Here is a 17607-nt window from a genome sequence, read left to right as displayed (position 1 = left end):
AGGGATTGAACTCAGGGGCACTTGATCACTTGACCACTGAGCCACATCCCCAGACCTATTTTTGTATTTTATTTAAAGACAAGGTCTCACTGTTGCTTAGAGCCTCACAATTGCTGAGGCTGGGTTTGAACTCATGATCCTCCTGCCTCAGCCTCCCAAACCGCTGGGATTACAGGCGTGTACCACCACATCCCCCTCCCTATCCTTTTGAAGGAAAACTTTTCCCTACATCTGGACTTCCTAGTTGTAAAGAACTTGGAAGCAAGATAGTAAATAACGATTCTGGTAAATGTCCATTTTTTAATTTTTTTTTAAAAAATATTTTATTTACATTTTAGTTATCGGCAGAGACAATATCCTTGTATGTGATGCTGAGGATCTAACCTGGGCCACACCCATGCCAGGGGAGCACGCTACCACTTGAGCCACATCCCCAGCCCTCCATTTGTTTTAAAAATTCAGAAATTGTCTATTGGAAGTGACTTTTTGAAATGGATTTGCTAGTTTACCTCTAGAAGTGACTTGGGAGGCTGAAACAGGAGGATCACAAGTTCAAGGCCAACCTCAACAATTTAGAGGCCCTAAGTAACTTGGTCTCAAAAAAAAAAAAGGATTGGGATGCAGCTCAGTGGTAAAATGTGTTATATCCCCAGTACCTAAAAAATAAATAAAATAAACTTCCTAAGAAAGATTGTATTCTGAGGGCTGTTATTGTAGCTCATTGGTAGAGCACTTGCCTAGCAAGTGTGAGGCACTGGACTTGATCCTCAACACCACATAAAAATAAAGAAAGGTGGGGCTGGGGATGTGGCTCTGGCTTGGCATGCGAGCGGCAGGGTTCCATCCTCAGCACCACATACAAACAAAGATGTTGTATCTGCTGAAAACTAAAAAAAATAAATATTAAAAAAATAAAATAAAGAAACGTATTGTGTTCATCTACAACTTAAAAAAAAAAAAAAAAAAAAAAAAAAGATTATCTTCTGAGAATTGAGCATTATAGCCCACTGATTTGAGAAGGGCCAGAATTTGAAGGAACTTTCTTATTAGAACTATTGTGACATGTGTGCACTTTATTCAAGACTATTGAGTACATAGTGGACAATTGAGCCATTATTTGAAATATCTAGTGTTATCTAGTGTAGAGGTAGTAAAATATCACTTTGTAAATATCTTTTGTTTCTAAATTCACAGGAGATATTGTTTTTTGGAAATGGAATTATTACACCACCTCTGTGTGCATTATATTACTGCCTGTACTTGTTCATTGATGTGGAGGTGACAGGAGGGAAGCAATTGCAAAGGGCTGAGTGCATTCATACTTGGGCATTTTCAAACATCATTTTTCTGTAGGCTTTGTGCATTTTTGTTTTGCTGCATATATAGCATAAATAATGGACAATTTTGCAACATTTATTTTCTAGATGTTAAAGAGGTTGCTAGTGTATGACAAATTAGTAAATTTAGCATATTTGTATTTTGTGTTGAAATTCATAGAAAAGATTGTTCTCTGTAAATGATTTCTAAATATGAACTTATTCAACTATCTGCAAGCATTGTATATGCCTATACCGAGCCACTGGATTAAAGGCAGAGAGAAGGAAGTGAGGAGGGAAAGGTTTAAGACGAAAATGATCACATTAGAAGATAGACCAGATTATAAGCAGTTTTTTTTTTGTGTGTGTGTGTGTGTTCACTAAGGCTATGTACATAGCAGACAAGTTCTTATATGAAATACCTAGTCTTAGATTTTTTAATTTTTAAAATTTTTTTTTGTATTGGGGATTAAAGCCAGGGGTAGTCTTACCACTGAGCTACATTCCCAGCCCTTTTAATTTTTTTTTTTTTTTTTTTTTTTAAAGAGAGAGAGAGAGAGAGAGAATTTTAATATTTATTTTTTAGTTTTTCGGCAGACACAACATCTTTGTCTGTATGTGGTGCTGAGGATCGAACCTGGGCCGAACGCATGCCAGGCGAGCACGCTACCACTTGAGCCACATCCCCAGCCCCCTTTTAATTTTTTATTTTGAGACAGGTTCTTGCTAAATTGCTGAGACTGACCTCAAACTTGTGATCCTCCAGCCTCAGCCTCCCCAGTAGCTAGGAGTGCTGAGATTACAGGTGGGTACTACTCCATCCACCTTAAACAACATACTCTTCAACAACTAATGTGTCAAAGAAAAAAAATTACAAGGAAAATTAGAAAATAATTTTGAATAAATGAAAATGAAAACACAAATTCCAAAACTTATAGGATATAGCGAAAGCAGTTTATAATCACAACTGCATATATTACAAAAGAAGATCTCAAATCAATAAAATAACTATGCACAGGAAGAAATTAGAGTATATGAAATCCAAATGGATGGAAGAAAATAATACAGATTAGATTGGAGATAAATAGAATATAGAAAAACAATAGAGACGATAAAACTAAAATCTGGTTCATGAGATCAACAAAATTGACAAAATTTTAGCCAGATTCACTTAAAAAAAGGGGGGGGGGCGGGAGAAGACTCAAAATATTAAAGCCAGAAAGAAAAAGAAAAAAAAAAAAAAGAAAAGAAACGAACTGACACCGCAGGTGCCCTCAGTCTGCATGAAGTTCAACCTCTTAGTGATCTCAGACTACTAAAAACCACAAAAGCACATGTGCAGGAAGATCTGGTTCTCAGGATCTCAGAGAAGCTGCTGAATTACAAGTCCTTCAGGTGCCCATCTGCAAGGATGACAAGGTCCAGGTAGTTCAAGGACACTGCAAAGATCAGCAAATCAGCAAGGTAGTCCAGGTGTTAGGAAAAATATGTCATTTACACTGAGTGGGTGCAGCTGAGAAGGCTAACAGCACAACCGTCCACATGGGCATCCACCCAAGCAAGGTGGTTATCACCAGGCTAGACTTTGATAAAGATTTTTTTTTTTTTTTTTGTATGCAGAGCCAAGTCTCAGCAAGTTGGAAAAGAAAAGCAAATATAGGGAAGAGTTCATGGAGAAAAGGCATTAATGAATATTACCTGTCCCACAACTGTGGTTTAACTGGATGTTTTGCATAGTATGTGCTGCTTGGAACTTTTCAGGATGTTTCTAGAACATTTCATTGTCCTCCTGTTTTGTAATTGATCTATGCCTATGTAAATCTGCTTTTTGCAACTTGGATTAATAATTTTATGAACAAAAATTGGAACTGTTTTCTAACTCAAATCATCAGAAATGAAAGAAAAACATTATTACTGATTTTACAGAAATAAAAACATAAAACTACAAATGGTTGCATTCTCACAAATTGGATAACTTAGACGAAGTGGAAGTTTTTCTAGAAACACACCATCTACCAAAACTGACTCAAGAAGAAACTGAGGGCTGGGGATGTGGCTCAAGCGGTAGCGCGCTCGCCTGGCATGCGTGCGGCCCGGGTTCGATTCTCAGCACCACATACAAAAAAACAAAGATGTTGTGTCCACTGATAACTAAAAAGTAAATATTAAAAAAATTCTCTCTCTCTCTCCCACTCTCTCTTTAAAAAAAAAAAAAAAAAAAAAGAAGAAACTGAAAATTCGGAAGAAACCAATAACCAGTAAAGAGGTTGTATCAGTAATCAAAAAATATCCCTACAACAATGGAAAAATTCAGAATCAGATGGTTTTACTGATGTATTATTTAAATGAACTATTACCAACTTTACTCAAACTCCTCCAAAAATTTGAAGAGAAGGGAATGTTTTCTAGTTATTCTATGGGGTCAGCGCTACCCTGATAACAATTCCAAATAAAGACAAGAAAATTACAGACCAATATCTCATGAGTATAAATGCAAAAATTCTCACAAAAGCTATAGCAAACTCAATTTAGCAGCAAATTAAAAGAATTATATAATTATAACAAAGATTAATTCCTGGAATACACAGATTATTAGGTATGTTAAACTGAATAATTAGTACAAGGAATTAATATTTATATAAGTATAATAGAATTAACTTTACATAGAGTGAAGGAAAAAAACAACATGATCATCTCAAGGCTGAAAAAAGTTCAACAAAATTTAACACATTTTTATGATAAAAACAGTATGCTAAGAATTTTATCCTCAACAATAAGTAGATAAAGCACACCTATGAAAACCCCACAGTTAACATCATGCTCAGTGGTGAAATAATGGAAGCCTTTCCTCTAAGGAACAAAACAACGATACCTATGTTAGTCACTTTTTTTTTTTTCTTTTTCATTACTGGGGATCAACTCAGGGCAAGACAATCATTTTACCACTGAGCTACATTCCAGTTCTACTTATATCATTTCTATTTGACTTATTATTGGAAATTTCAGCTAAAGCAATTAGGTAAGAAAAAAAATAATGGCACATAATTGGAAAGAAAGAAAAATATTAGTTTGCAGATGACATCTTTTATGTAGAAAACCCTAAAGAATTCACACACACACACACACACACACACACAATTGTTAGTGTTAAAAAGTGAGCTCAAACCAGGCATTGTGGTGCTTACCTGTTAATCCCAGCTACTTGGGAAATGGAGGCAAGATTTCAAGTTAAAGGCTGGGGGGGGGGGCGCAATTTAGTAAGACTCTGGCTCAAAAAAGATTTTGTAATAGTTGTAGTAGCAGGGATTGTACCCAGAGGTGTTCTACCACTGAGGTGCAACCCCAGCCCCTTTATTAAGTTGTAAATGGACATAATACCTTTATTTATTTATATGCTGTGCTGAGGATCAAACCCAGTGCCTCACTGCAAGGCAAGCAAGCACTCTACCACTGATCTACAATCCCAGTCCCTCCCCAGCCCTTTTTAAATTTTTAACTTTGAAACAGGGTCTTGCTAAATTGTGCAGGGGACCTTGAATTTGCAATTATCCTGCTTCAGCCTCCTCAGTCACTGGGGTTACAGGTTTGCCAACACTCTCAAAATAAAAATTTTTAAAAAGTGCTGGGGATGTAGTTCAGTAACAGTGCTTGCCTAGCATGGATCAATCCCTGGGTTCAATTCCCATCACAAAAAAAAAAAAAAAAAAAAAAGAATTGAACAAAAATATAGGATACAAAATTAAAACACAAAAATCAGTTGTACTTCTCTATGCACTTTCAGTGAACAACCTAGAAAGGAAATTTAAAGACAATTTCAAATACAGTAGCCAAAAGAGAATAAAATACTTCGGAGTAAATTTAAATAAGGATTGATTTATACATCAAAAATTATTTTAAAAAAGGTGGCATGCGCCTGTAGTCCCAGCTACTCAGGAGGCTGAGGCAGGAGGATTTCTTGAGTCCAGGAGTTCTAGATCAGCGTGAATAACACAGCAAGACCCATCTCAAAAAAAAAAAAAAAAAAAAAAAAAAATATATATATATATATATATATATATAAAAATATAAAATATATATATATAATATATATATATATATATATATATAATTAAATGAGACCTAAACAAACATACAATATATATATTTAATATTTATTAATTAAAATAGTTAATACTGTTAAGGTGACAACACAAGGGTGAAGGGTGGTCCATAGATTCAAAACAATCCCTCTTAAAATTCAAATGGTGTTTTTGTTGTTGTTGTTTTTGTTTTTTAATTTTTTTTAGTTGTTGGCTGGACCTTTATTTTATTTATGTGGTGCTGAGAATTGAATCCAGTGCCTAACATATGCTAGGCAAATACTCTGCCACTGAGCCACAACCCAGCCCTCCAAATGTATTTTTTTTATAGAAAGAAAAGGCCATCCAAAAATTCACATGGAATCGTAAGAGATTCTAAATAGCCAAAATGATCTTAGAGTTGAGCTGGGGTTGTGGCACTCACCTAGCCAATGCCAAGCCCTGAGTTCAATCCTCAGCACCATATAAAAATTAATAAATAAAATAAAGGTATTGTGTCCAACTACAACTAAAAAAGAATAAAGTTATAGAACTCACATTTCCTGGCTTTAAAACTTGCTACAAGAAGCAATCATCTTGGGGCTGGGGATGTGGCTCAAGCGGTAGCGTGCTGGCCTGGCGTGCGTGCGCCCGGGTTCGATCCTCAGCACCACATACAAACAAAGATGTTGTGCCCATCAAAAACTAAAAAATAAATATTAAAATTCTCTCTCTCTCAAAAAAAAAAAAAAAATGCATAGTATTGGATAAAGACAGACATATAGACCCATGGACTAAAGAGGAGAACCCAGAAATAAACCCCAACTCATACCATCAACTGACATTTGACAAGGATGCCATGACCATTTAATGGATAAATGTGGACAAATAATAAACTTTTCAACAAACGATGCTAGGAAAACAAAATATTTTACATATAAAAAAAATTAAGCTTTGATGTATGTACATTCCATGTATATATTATATGTTAAAATACATTCTGCTGTCATGTATAACTAAAGAAAAAATTTAAAAAAAATTTAAAAAATTAAGCTGGACTCTTAAACTATATACAATGACTAACCCAATTGATCAAAAATGTTAAGAGTTAAAATTATGAAACTCCTTGAAGAAAACATAGGGAAAAATCTTTCTGACACAGGATTTGGTGATGATTTCTTGGGTAGGACTCAAAAAGCACAAGCAATAAAAGACAAGATAGATAAATTAGACCTTATTAAAATTAAAAACTTTTATGTATCAAAGGACACTATTGAGAATGACTTTTGTGCGATGAGTTTGCTGCCAGAATACAGGTGTCATGAAAACCCACTGCTAAATCAAAACCAAAATGGGAAAGGAAAAGACATCAACATCATTGTCATCAGACATGTAGATTCTGGCAAGTCCACTGGCCATCTGCTCCACAAATGTGGTGGAATCAACAAAAGAACCACTGAAAATTTTGAGAAGGAGGCTGCTGAGATGGGGATGGGCTCCTTTAAGTATGTCTGGGTCTTAAATACACTGAAAGCTCAGCATGAGCAAGGTGTCACCATTGACATCTCCCTGTGGAAATTTGAGACCCACAAGTATTATGTGATTATCATTGATGGCCCAGGACGCAGAGACTTTACCAAAAACATAATTACAGGCACATAATCACAGGCCAACTGTGTTGTCCTGATTGTTGCTGCTGGTGTTGGTGATTTTGAAACTGGTATCTCCAAGAATGGGCAGACCCATGAGCGTGGCCTCTTGTCTTACACACTGGATGTGAAACAACTCACTGTTGATGTTAACGAATTGGATTCCACTGAGCCACCCTATAGTAGGAAGAGATACGAGGAAATTGTTAAGGAAGTCAGCACCTACTTTAAGAAAATTGGCTACAATCCTGACATAGTAGCATCTGTGCCAATTTCTGACTGGAACATGTTGGAGTCAAATGTTAATATCCTTGGTTCAAGGGATGGGAAGTCAACCGCAAAGAGGGCAGTACCCCTGGAACTACACTGCTCAAAGCTTTAGATTTCATCCTGTCACCAACTCATCCAACTGACAAGCCTTTGTGTCTCCTCCAGGATGTCTATGAAATTGGTGGTATTGGTATTGGCATTAGACCAGAGACCCTGCACTTACTGGAAGAAAAGGTAGAGCCAAATCTCCATCATGTTGGCTTGGGAATCAAATTCCTCAACAAGACTCCTAAAGCACAAGAAATAAAATCAAGAACCAATAAATGGGATGGTATCAAATTAAAAAGCTTCTTCACAGCAAAGGAAATAATCAGGAATGTAAACAGAGAGCATACAGAATGGAAGAAAATCTTTGCCACCTGCACCTCAGATAGAGCATTAATCTCCAGGATGTATAAAGAACTCAAAAAACTTAACACAAAACTTAACACCAAAAAAACCAACTAACCCAATCAATAAATGGGTAAAGGAACTAAAAGACATGTCACAGAAGGGGGAATATGATCGGTCAACAAATATATTAAAAAAAAGTTCAATATTTCTAGCAATTAGAGAAATGCCAATTAAAACTACACTGCAATTTTATCTCCAATCAGAATGACAATTATCAAGAATACAAGTAACAATAAGTGTTGGCAAAGATGTGGGGGAAAGCTACACTCATACTGCAGAAAGTTGTATGATCAGAGATATGAATGGAAAGTACTCCCTCAAGGGATGGCTAACAGCCCAACTATGTGTCAAATTTATGTTAACAAAGCAATCCAGCCACTTAGAAATCAAAATCCTGAACTACAAATATTTCACTATATGGATGATGTACTATTAGCACACAAAGCTAAAAACACATTGCTAGAATGTTATACCACACTTACAAACTTATTAAAAAATTATAATCTAGAGATAGCAATAGATAAAGTACAATTAAATTTTCCAATTAATTATTTAGGAGTTCTATTATCCTCAACCATGGTCCATCCACCAAAAATTCAAATACGAGTAGATCAACTCAAATCACTTAATGACTTTCAAAAGTTATTAGGAGACATAAATTGGATAAGGCCTTATCTAGGTATACCAACAGGAGAGTTGGGACCTTTATTTGATATCCTAAAAGGTCCATCAGATCCAAATTCACATCGAATGTTAACGCCTGAAGCAAGAAAGGCATTAAAAATCATTGAAACATATATGGAAAATATGCATTTGGATAGAATTGATATAAGTTTGCCTTTATTATTTATTGTACTACCAACAAAAAATATTCCTACAGGAGTGTTTTGGCAAGAAGGTCCATTATTATGGATACATTTATCTTATTCTCCTAATACTATTCTTACTAGGTATCCTGAAGCTGTAGAACAATTAATACTCAAAGGAATAAAAGCAGCAAAGGGAGTGTTTGGAATTTCTCCCAATAAAATTATTACTCCATATACTATGAATCAAATTGATGAGTTAGCTAATGAGTTAAATACTTGGGCAATAATCATGTGCAAATCTAATGTTTCATTTGATAACCACTTACCATCTAATCCTTTATTGTCTTTTTGGTCATCACATCCTGTAATTTTTCCAAAAATGACAAGAAAAACACCTATCGGGAATGCTCCAAATATATTCACTGATGGATCTAATAATGGTACAGCAGCAATAGTTACACCTGATCAAACTTTTACATTTTTAGTACCCAAACAATCAGCTCAAAAGGTAGAGCTTAATGCAGTATTACAAGCTTTTGTGATGTTTAAAGATTCTGTATTTAATTTATTTTCCAATAGTCAGTATATAGTTAATGCTATAGTATCCCTTGAAGATGCTAGTAGGATTTCCCCGTACAGGCCACCAAATGCCACAGTCTGGCTGGGCACAATTCAGGAGCCACTTGTCAAAAGAAACTAACTTTATTTTTAGAACCACACAAGCCAAAGAAAAAAGCTCCTCAGGAAAAAACCCTCAGAGCCCAACTGCCACCACCGGCTTCCCACAAGCCACACTCCCCAACCACCAGCCTCCACACCTCCCACAATCCTCTTCCTCTTGAGGCCGATTGGCTGGGTCGCATGGGTGGAGCCAAAAAGTCCCCCAGTGAGCAGCTCCGTGACCTGAAAGGGCAGGGAAACAGCCCAATGAGCTTCACCGCAGAGGAGCCAATCAGCTAGATGTTGCTGGGGCCTCTGTGAGCCAATCATCAGCTGGCAGTCTGAAAGTTTGCTGGGGCCCCTTCGGCTGTGGCTCTCAACACATACATTGGTGGTGGAACTGCAAATTGGTGCAACCATTCTGGAAAGCAGTATGGAGATTCCTCAGAAAACTTGGAATGGAACCACCATTTGATCCAGTTATCATACTCCTCAGCATATACCCAATGGATTTAAAATCAGCATATTATAGTGATGCAGCCACATCAGTGTATATAGCAGTTCAATTCACAATAGCCAAGCTATGGAACCCTTCAACAAATGAATGGATAAAGAAAATGTGGATGGGCTAGGGTTGTGGCTCAGCGGTAGAACACTTGCCTAACATGTGTGAGGCCCTGGGTTCAATTCTCAGCACCACATATCAATAAAATAAATAAATAAATAAATAAAGGTCCATTGACAATTAAAAATATTTTTTTAAAAATGTGGTATATATACACAGCCATAATAAAGAATGAAATTATGGCATTTTCTGGTAAATGGATGGAACTGGAGACTATCATGCTAAGTGAAATAAGCAGATTCCAAAAAACCACATGCCAAATGTTCTCTGTTATGTGTTTTCTGATGCTAACACACAATAAGTTAGGGGGGATGGGGTAGAAGTTCATTGGATTAGACAAAGGGAAATCAAGGGGGGAGGGATAAGAATAGGAAAGACAGTAGAGTGAATCGGGCATACCTTTACTATATTCATATATGAATACAACCGCAAGAATGGGATCCAGCCTTGGTTGGGGGCATCTCCTCTTAATTACTCAGCAGACCCTGGACTAGTTCTCTGTTCTGCAATGCCTGCTCACATTTCTGTGCTCATTCACCTGCTCACAATAACCTATCTACTTTCACCAGTTCACATTCACCTGGTTTGGCAAGTACTTTTGGGGTAAACACAGCATAAGTGCTTAGATTCTCTGTGGATTCACACTTTCACTTAGGTTTATTTTTTTATTTTATTTAAGTTTTATTATTTAGTTTTTAGTTATCGGCGGACACAACATCTTTGTTTGTATGTGGTGCTGAGGATCGAACCTGGGCCGCACGCATGCCAGGCGAGCGCGCTACCGATTGAGCCACATTCCCAGCCCCTTTCACTTAGGTTTAGCCTGGTAATTTTTCACTACTCCTGTGTTGTGTGTGTGTGTGTGTGTGTGTGTGTGTGTGTGTATGTGTATGTGTGTGTGTGTGTGTGTGTATGTGTATGTGTGTGTGTATGCAGTATGGAGATTGAACCCCAGGGCCTTGAGTATGCTAGGCAAGTGCTCTACCACCAAACTACATTCCATGCCTCTGCATATATCTTTTTTTCAGTCTCTCACATGATATTTTCTTCCTTGTCTTAGCTGGAGGAGTCTATAAACACAGGCTTATCCATCCTACTTACAGGAAAGGCAAATGTTGCTGCTTAAAATGAATCCTCGGTCATCCAACCCAAGTCAACCCTTGCCTGGATTTATCCTTACTCTGTTTTGCAGCCACTTCATTACATCTCATTCCAGACCTTAACTTTTCCATGGTTTCCTTGATTTTGCCATGTTTTTCACCTGAATGTGGCTGACCTTTCTTGCATTGCCACCATCTTCAGAATCCCCAGCCTTCTTGGCAGCACTGTCACATCCAGAAGCTGCTTCCTTCCCTCCCCCTCTTCCAGAACCACTTTTTCTTTCCTTTGGGCAGCATCTTTGAAACTTGCAGTTGAACTCCAAACTGCTTCTGTTGCTGTAACAAACCCCTCTATCCTGCGGTCTTATTGTTTTCAGTGAGCGTATGGGTCTGAGTGGCCATCCATATGCACCAGAAGGCATTCAAATTTTTCCATTGTCTCTTGGCTGCTCTCAACTTCTCTTTGTGTAATAATCCTGTTTAAAACATTCTTTTGGTCTTACCTGGTACTTGTAATCCTAGCCACCGGGGAGGCTGAGGCAGGAAAACTGCAAGTTCAAGGTCAGCCTGAGCAATTTAGCAACACTCTGTCTCAAAAAATAAAAAGGGCTGGAAATGTAGCTCAGTAGTAAAGCATCCTGGGTTCAATCTCCAGTACCCATCCCCCCGTCACTCATATGGGGTGAAAGAACATCTTCTTGATCCTCAACTAAGTTAGCAAACTCGGTTACATGCTCTGGTTACAATTATACTTCTCTGACCAAAAGATTCTAATTTGTAAAATATTATAAATACTTATTTTCCTGGGTCTCAAATCCTGTTCCTCCGCTCCTAGCCTTTCCACCTCAATTGATGTCAAGTCCCCCTTTAATTGTTCAGGCCAAATCCTTAAAGAGATTTTCTTTTTTATTTTATTTTTTAAGTTGTAGATAAATAAAATACCTTCGTTTTATTTATATTTATGTGGTGCTGAGGATCAAACTCAGTGCCTTATACATGCTAGGCAAGCACTCTACCACTGAACTACATACAACTACAGCCCCTTGAGATGGGATCTTGATATGTGGCCCAGGGTCAGAGCTCAATCAGTTCTCCTGCCTCGGCCTCCCAAATAGCTGAGACTACGGTAACAGTCCACCAGATCTGGCTTAAAAGTTTCTTAATTCCTCTCTTGATATCATCTCTACCTTCAAAATGCATTCAGTCTAACCACTTTTGGTCAGGCACTTGGTGAATGCATGTAATTCTGGTACTCAGGAAATTGAGGCAGGAGGATCACAAGTTTTTCCTTTGTTTGCTTTGTTTCTTTTTGGGGTACCAGGGATTGAAGTCAGGGAGACTCCATCACTGAGCCACATCCCCAGCCCAATTTTGTATTTTGAGACAGGGTCTCACTGAGTTGCTTAGTGCCTTCCCATTGCTGAGGCTGTTTTACCTCTCCATTCTCCTGGCTCAGCCTCCTGAGCTGCTGGGATTAAGGGCATGGGCCACTGAGCTAGGTCAAATCACAAGTTTATGACTGGCAACTTAGCAAGACCCTGTCTCAAAATAAAATTAAAATAGCTGGGGGCGGGTAGCACAGTGGTAGAGTTCTCATGCACAAGAGATCTTCAATTCAATTTACAATACCCCTCCAAAAAAAAAAAAAAAAAAATCTGAGCACTTTTCACTACTAACCTGGTCCAAGCAATATTCATCTCCTGCACCCTGTACTGTGCACTATTGGAATAACCTTCTAGCAGATTTCCCTGCTTCTGTCAATATTCTCTTTCATTTGGTTCTAAACACAGCAGCCAGGGGCTGGAGATGTGGCTCAAGTGGTAGCACGCTCACCTGGCATGCGTGCGGCCCGGGTTCGATCCTCGGCACCACATACAGACAAAGATGTTGTGTCTGCCAAATACTAAAAAATAATAAAAATATTAATATTCTCTCTCTCTCTCCCTCTTTCTCACTCTTTAAAAAAAAAAAAAAAAAAAAAACACAGCAGCCAGAGCAATTATTTTAAAACATAAATCAGATGGAGTCATTCTTCTGATCAAAATCCTGCAGTGTTCCCCGGAGTAACAGCCGCGCACACGGACCTTGCGAAATCTGCACTCCATTTCACTTTCTCATTTCCTCTCTCCAGCCCCTTTTTTCTTTTTGATAATGTCAACTATTCTCTCTGCCTGGACTGCTCTTCTCCTAGCCTCCTTCAGTTCTTTCAGATCTCACTTTCCCACTGGCGTTTAACCTGACCTCCTATTTAATGATGTGAACTGCCCTACTTCTTCCTCCCCCAAACCTCCTAACCAGCTTCTAACACACCACATAATGCATCGCCTCCTTTTGTTAGAATATAACTTTCAAGATTGCAGAAATCTGTTTCCTTCACTGAGCCCGGGACCTCACAACAGGCAGGCGCTCAATAAACGTTAAATGTAAAATCAAACGCCTATCCCTTGCAATACTACTAAAAAGACCACTACTAACATTAGCAGGTAGTGGGACCGGGGCCAGAGAGCAAGAACTTGTTGCAGTACCTTGGACAGTAGGTACTTTAGAGACACCGAGTTTTCATTCCGCATAAGCCTTTTCCTCTGCTCAGTTCCAAACTCACGCTACTCAACTAACCAGTTAAATTCCTTATTCTTTTTGTCTCTTAAAGGACCTCGGCTTCAAGAACGGTTGTGCCAACACCGGCTGAATGCAGTAGGCGGGCGGTTAGTTTTGGCGGTTGCCTGGGTCACCGCACACCTTCCCCCGCGAAGAGCTGAAGGGGAGGGGCGGGGCCGCGGTGGCCCCACCCCTAATATGGTATGGCCTGCGATTGGCTTGCTGTAAGACCACGCCCCCAACCCGGGCACGTTCCTCTCTTGCAGCTGTTGGCTGTGGAGGCGGGGTTCCCCTGCATTAGGTCCAGAGGAGGAGCTTGGGGACCAGAGTAATTGTCACCGCCCGGCTCCAAGAAAGATGCCTCTGCCTCTGGGACCCCTCCCGGTCGTTCATTCAGGCTCATTGCAAGCTCGGAATATCTGGGTCCAGGAAATCCCAAGAAATTTTGGACCCTCGTCTAAGCCTGATGAAAGTGGAGGAATGGGACTCTAGGTGATCGCCAAGGATCCTACCCTTTTGACAGGACTCCCCCACACACCTTCTTCTTTTGGTACTGGGGATTGAAACCAGGGGCGTTTTACTACTAAGCCACTTCCCCAGACCTTTTCATTTTTTATTTTGAGACATTGTCTCACTAAATTGCTGAGGCTGGTCTTGAACTTGTGATCCTCCTGCCAGGCTTCCTGGAGTCGCTGGGATGAGTGTGCCACCACGCCCTGCCTGGCTGACAGGCCCTGTTCTTACAGAATTCCTTAGGCTTGTTGGGGCTTGGGCTTCCTCATATGTAAATACATAGGCACGGGGAAGCCTAGAACTGACCCCAGCTCTGGCACTGACTTGGGGGAGGCCTTGATCAAATCACATGCTATTTCTGGGATTGTTTCCTCTTCTTATTTCGAAGGGATTGGATTAGATGTCCTCTGAGGCCCTTTCTAGCTAACAGTTTTGATAACGTATGTAAAGTTTTTTTTTTTTTTTGTGAATGTTTAAAATGTTATACGAAGTTAAGATCTTCTCAGCCACCTGCAATTTCTGTATACTTAACTTCTAGAAAAGAAAGGTAAAGTCTAGGTTGACAGCTTGAAGTAAAATATCAACAGATCCCTGAAAGACTGGGCCTGCAACTCAGGAGATGCTACTGGAGAGAATAATGGTAACCCCCTCATTTTGCAGAATAGTAAAATTGAATGGTGGCTGAGTCACAATATAAAGAACCCAGGTTTTCCAACTTTGTGATTATTGACTTTACACAGTGTTAACAAACAGAAGGCAATATGTAAAAACAGGAAAAGAAAATCACCCACAGCTGGGCTGGGGATATATATAGCTCAGTTGGTAGAGTGCTTGCCTTGCATGCACTAAGGCCCTGGGTTCAATCTCCAGCACCCCAGGAAAAATAAAATTAAAAATTGTCCACAGAAATATAAACTAATTTGCAGTACTTCCCACTTTCTTCTATTTAGGATTTCTTTTTTTCTTCCTTTGTGGTCCTGGGGACTGAACCCAGGGGTGCTTAACCACTGAGCCACATCTCCAGCCCCCTTTTTATATTTTATTTAGGGACAGGGTGTCACTGGGTTGCTTAGGGCCTCACTAAGTTGCTGAGGCTGGCTTTGAACTCTTGATCCTCCTGCCTCACCTCCAGAGCCACTGGGATAACAGGTGTATACCATCACACCTGGCTTACTTAGGATTTCTATCCTACCTACATTTATGGTTACTTTCAAAGCAAAAATGGAGTGATAAAAGGTAAACAGATCTCCCTCTTGTTTTTCCTGATACTTTTGTCCCCTTCAGAAGCGGTTCCAAATATACCTTCACATAATTGTCATTGATCACTCAACCACCTTCCAAAAAGAGCAAAGGGGGGAAAAAGCCAATTAAAGCTAAACACAATGTGTGTCATTTATACAAAATGTCAAGATCTTTTTAAATATTTTGTTTTCAGTTAGAGTTCGACACAATAACTTTATTTTTTATGTGGTGCTGAGGAGTGAACCCAGCACCCCGCACGTGCTAGGCAAGCACTCTACTGCTGAGCCACAACCCCAGCCCCAAAATGTCAAGATTAAGGAAAGAGGCAGAACATTAGTGGTTGCCTAGGGTTTGGGGAGAGGGGGACTGAGGAGAAGCAAGAAGTGACAGCTAAGAGACACAAGATTTATTTTAGAGAGATGAAAATGTTCTAAAATTGATTATGGTGATGGCTGCACACCTGTAAATATTCTAAAAATCAGTAGGTTGTACACTTTAGGTAGATGAAGTGTACAGAATATGATTATATCTCAATAAAGCTGTCAATTCAAAAGCAACATCCCAGGAAGCAATGTTTCTTCCTTTCACTCTTGGGAGATCTGGGGTGCTCTGCTGGACCTTCTGGCCCTGCAGATGATTTCCTGGATCTCTGAGTCTGCCCATCTCAAGCTCAGGCACCATTTTATGCTCTGGCTCATGTAATTGAAGGAGGCACCACAGGCTGTCCTGCCTCAATAGCCACCTAATTTCTTAGTTAGCCATGATGGAATTGGGATTGAGGAGGGAAGAACAGAAATGGCAGAACAGAAATGAGTTTGGTGCACATTCGGAGAAGTGAGAAACTTCCTTGAGCAAAATTAGAAAGAACAAAAGGGAATGGTGAAAAGGAAAAGGACTTTCATCTTTTGTGATTTTTCTTGCTTCTTGTACTGTTTCAAGGATAGCATATCATATTTAAGTAGCTTTGCAGTTTCCTTCCTGGAGGGAGCATCATTTTAATAATTTATTCCTGCCAGGCACATGCCTATAATTCTAGCAGTTCAGGAGGCTGAGGCAGGAGGATCAAAAGTTCAAAGCCAGCCTCAGCACCTTAGCAGGGCTCTAAGCAACTTAGTGAGACCTTGTCTCAAAATAAAAATTAAAAGGTGCTGGGATGTGGCTCAGTGGTTAAGTGGCCCTGGGTTCAATCCCTGATACAAAAAAAAAAAAAAAAAAAATTGTTTTGTTTATTCCGGCAGCCAGTTATTAAACATCTACTTCCTTTATGTCTTTACTAAAAGTCTACCTTCTCAGAGAAGTCCCCCTGGCCAACCCATACAAAATTTTGACATTTTCCCTGATCCCCACACTTCCTATCTTCCTTTCCTCACTTTATTTTCTCTTTATGTTTGTTTATCTGGTTTGGTTTGGTTTTTATGTGTCTTCCTTAGTAGAATTTAAGCCCTGAAGAGCAGAATTTCAGCTCAATTGGTAGAGAACTTAACCTTGCATGTACAAGGCCCTGGGTTCAGTTCCCAACAGCTCAAAAAAATAAGTAAAAAATCATGAAGGGCAGGATTTTTAAAAAATTACTTTTTATATGGTTTGTTCAATAATCATATCTACAGTGCCTAGGAAAGCCCAGCATAAGTACTTAATGTGTTTATTGAATGAATAAATGAATGAACTAATGTACTGGGCACTTTTGTGATAAAGAAGAAAAGTTTTACAAGGATATTTTATAAAACTTACCTATTTTTGGTTATGAGGCATTAGTTTTCCCTTCCACAGACCTATCTATAAGAACACTGAAGTACAAGAAGAGAAAGTGTAGAATGACATTTAGGCAGTGAGGGACTAGGGTGGTGAGTGTTAGACGCTTTGTGACCACCAAGCCTGGTATCTGATTCACACTTTCCCCCTCAGCGTCAGCTTAATGCTCGCAAAATTATATGACATTTGAAGCCTGCACATCCCTCTTCTGTAAAATAGGTTAATACCTTCCCTGGAATACGATAGATATTCAATAAGTACATGATTTCTCTCTCTCTACCCTTCTACCCTTAAAAAAATTATATATATATATATATATATATATATTGTAGTTGGACACAATACCTTTATTTTTATGTGGTGCTGAGGATCGAAAACAGTGCCTCACACATGCTTGGTGAGCACTCTACTGCTGATCCACAACCCCAACCCTCTCTGCCCTTTCTTTGGAAAGTGGCTTCCCTCTGTTAGTATAAGCTTATTACTCAAGACTTTGGAGCTATGTTATCTGTCAGTTTCATAAAATAAAGAAATACAAATCTGAAGTTTTCTCTTCAGACTT

The 17607-nt window shown here is 39.0% G+C and overlaps 1 pseudogene; it reads left to right on the top strand.

The window, feature by feature from the left end:
- Positions 1-6667: 6667 nt before the first annotated feature.
- On the top strand, positions 6668-13629 carry LOC143385454 (elongation factor 1-alpha 1 pseudogene; annotated as a pseudogene).
- The last annotated feature ends 3978 nt before the right edge of the window (positions 13630-17607 follow it).

This window comes from Callospermophilus lateralis, chromosome 19 (assembly GCF_048772815.1).
Source record: "Callospermophilus lateralis isolate mCalLat2 chromosome 19, mCalLat2.hap1, whole genome shotgun sequence".
In the NCBI taxonomy this organism is placed as follows: domain Eukaryota; kingdom Metazoa; phylum Chordata; class Mammalia; order Rodentia; family Sciuridae; genus Callospermophilus; species Callospermophilus lateralis.
The sequence above is the reverse complement of the archived record's forward strand: the minus strand, read 5'-3'. Positions and strand labels throughout refer to the sequence as shown.